The sequence below is a fragment of the Rattus norvegicus genome, chromosome 6, assembly GCF_021556685.1.
Source record: "Rattus norvegicus strain SHRSP/BbbUtx chromosome 6, alternate assembly SHRSP_T2T, whole genome shotgun sequence".
Taxonomy (NCBI): Eukaryota; Metazoa; Chordata; class Mammalia; order Rodentia; family Muridae; genus Rattus; species Rattus norvegicus.
Genome location: NC_141539.1, coordinates 84,204,581 through 84,207,817, shown reverse-complemented (window position 1 = coordinate 84,207,817; position 3,237 = coordinate 84,204,581). Strand labels below are relative to the sequence as shown.

Here is a 3,237-nt window from a genome sequence, read left to right as displayed (position 1 = left end):
AACAAACCATGCAAGACCTGAAACAGGAAATAGAAGCAATAAAGAAAACAAAAATTAAGTGAATCCTGGAGATAGAAAACCTAGGGACGTGAACAGGAACAACAGATGCAAGCATTACCAACAGAGTACAGGACACAGAAGAATCTGAGCCATAGAAGATGTGTTAGAAAGAATGGACACATCAATCTCTGACGTGTAGAAGATACATTAGAAGAAATTGACACTTCAAAGAAAGTATTAAATCTAAGAATTTTCTGACACAAAATGTCCAGGAACTTTGGAATACCATGAAAAGGCCTAAACTAAAAGTGATAGGAATGGATGAAGGTGAAGTCCTTAGCTCCAAGGCCCAGAAAATATTTTTCAACAAAATCATAGAAGAAAAGACTCCCAATCTGAATAGATGTCTATAAATATACAAGAAGCTTTTAAAATACCAATTAGACTGGACCAGAAAAGAAAATGCTCCTGCCACTTAATAATCGAAGCACAACATCTACAGAAAGAAGAATATTAAAAGCAGCAAGGGAAAATGGCCAGGTAACATACACAGGCAGACCAATCAGAATTCTCAACAGATCAACAGAGACACTAACAGCTAGAAGGTCCTGGACAGATACCTTGAAATCTCTAAAACACACACACACACACACACACACACACACACACACACACACACACACACGCCAACCCAGACTACTTGTATATAGTATATAGTATATAGTATATAGTATATAGTATATAGTATATAGTATATAGTATATAGTATATAGTATATAGTATATAGTATATAGTATATAGTATATAGTATATAGTATATAGTATATAGTATATAGTATATAGTATATAGTATATAGTATATAGTATATAGTATATAGTATATAGTATATAGTATATAGCAAAACTCTTCATCATAATAGATGGAGAAAACAAGCCACCTGGAGCCATCTGCATGCATTTCACCTGACTTTACCTGCTCTTCCTATACAGTTACAAACAAACTGCAGAGAGTACCGATACACAAAACTGAACTAGCTATGATTAGAATTATTTAAAGCTTTCAGAAACTTTCCAAACGTACTTCTGATGGAGTCCTCCCACCCTCCCTAACAATCCAACAAGGCCACCCCTTGTCCTGTGAGTCCGTCAGATTTTATGGGTGCTCAGGGTTTTTAGTCTGCCTTCTTATTTTTCCTCTTCCTCTTCCTCTTATTCATCATCATCTTCAACCTAGCAGTGTGTAATCTCCTAGTGAGCCAGTGGGAAGAGATTGGGGGGCTTGATCTCACTAATGGACCTCGTAAGCTGCTGTCGCTTATAGTCAGTGTCTTTGAAATCCACTGATGTGTAGTTGCGGATGGTGAGAGGGGACTCCACCTCATTGATATCCACATGTGTATGCTTCACTGTTGATTTGTGTGGCATCAGGACATGGGCAACTCTGAAGAGGTAGCTGAATGTGAGGTACAGCGGATTGATGAAGGGCGCTGCATAGAGATAAACATAACACATCACTTGGCTGGTAAAAAAAAAAGTATCTGCCAGGAGCCACTACAGAACATTATCCTATAGCACATTTCCATGTCATGAGTTAATTTCTTAATCTGTCTCTGGATAGAACTAATGTCTTGGTGCTCATTGATACTGCTATCCAGGTGTTTATAGAGCTCGGTCAAGAAAATATCCAAGCTTTGAAGTTCTTCAAAAGGTGAACTCTTGTTAGTCCAGACATGCATCTCCTGCACAAGCTCAGGAATCACAAAGAAAATTCTCCACCCTTGCTGTTTCTTTGACTTCAAAATGTCTCCAGATATTATGATCTCCAAAACACAAAATGTCTTTGCCCTTAGCTCCCAAAGGTCACAGATTGTATCAGACGAACCTTCTAAGTATTCAATGCCATGATGCAGGGGGCCTGTGTAGCTGCCAATTTTTTTGTTTTCCAGTTTTAGTGTCCACCTGACACATTACTATGCCTTCTCCAAAAATGAGCAGTTTCCATGCATCCACCAAAATCAGGTCAAAGTAAGACTGCCCTGGCCAATGGGAGTTCCCAGGCTTGGGGTCATGTGGAAATTCAAACAGGTAAGTCATGATTTTATCTCTGTATTTATAGTCACTGTTAGTGGCCAGAAACACTTTCCCTACTTCCTTCATTTGGCTCAGAAGCAATGGCAACTTGCCATCTTTGACTACACACTTCTCAAGATTTTCAACTATCTGTTCCTTAAGGGAGCTCTTGTAATAGACCCAATCCACTGAGTCTCTTACATTCTGGAACATACTCCAGTAAAACATGAAGAGGTCCCCATCTTTAAACCCTATGTCCTGTGGTATATCTTGGACAATTAGTAAAGAAATCTACTAGCCAAAGCCAACATGTAGGTCTCTAAAAGGGTGTGTGTTCAAAATGTAAAGCCATTTAGTATTATCTCATCGGATAAATTTATTTGGATACCGCTTTCTAATTTCTGGTCCTCTTATGAAGTTAAATCCACATGCAAAAACCAGGAGGTTTCCATAGGCATCAACTTTCAAGAGCATTTCATACAGTGTGTCCAAGAGAAGTCCTCTGGTAGGGAATATAAGACTCATATGCCAAGTTGAGCAGCTAATGAGGATAGCCAATGGAAACGTATCTCTCCACAGTAAGCTCAAAACCAGGGATTCATATTCCAAAGACGTGCACAGCAAGGGTGTAATCCATATCAAACCAAAACACTTTACTTTTTCCATGGCTAAACTTCGGCTCACAAACACCCAGTGACAAGCTTCTTCTCTATACTTTTTCAAGGCACGCTTATTCATGTTGGCAGGCACGTCTGATGCATTCTGTAAGCAATCACTTCAAGAGGTCATCATTTTATTTGTATGATGAATTCAACACCACCGCATGCACCACAGCAATCCTAAAGCAACCGATTATAACTTTTTGAAGGTGTAATTTTTTTTTACATTTTATTTTTTTTTTACATTTTATTTTTTTTATTAACTTGAGTATTTCTTATATACATTTCGAGTGTTATTCCCTTTCCCGGTATCCGGGCAAACATCACCCTCCCCCCTCCCCTTCCTTATGGGTGTTCCCCTCCCAACCCTCCCCCCATTGCTGCCCTCCCCCCACCAGTCTAGTTCACTGGGGGTTCAGTCTTAGCAGGACCCAGGGCTTCCCCTTCCACTGGTGCTCTTACTAGGATATTCATTGCTACCTATGAGGTCAGAGTCCAGGGGTCAGTC

The 3,237-nt window shown here is 39.5% G+C and overlaps 1 pseudogene; it reads right to left on the bottom strand.

The window, feature by feature from the left end:
• Nucleotides 1–1,185: 1,185 nt before the first annotated feature.
• Nucleotides 1,186–2,874, bottom strand: Nt5c2-ps4 (5'-nucleotidase, cytosolic II, pseudogene 4; annotated as a pseudogene).
• Between the last annotated feature and the right edge of the window lie 363 nt (nucleotides 2,875–3,237).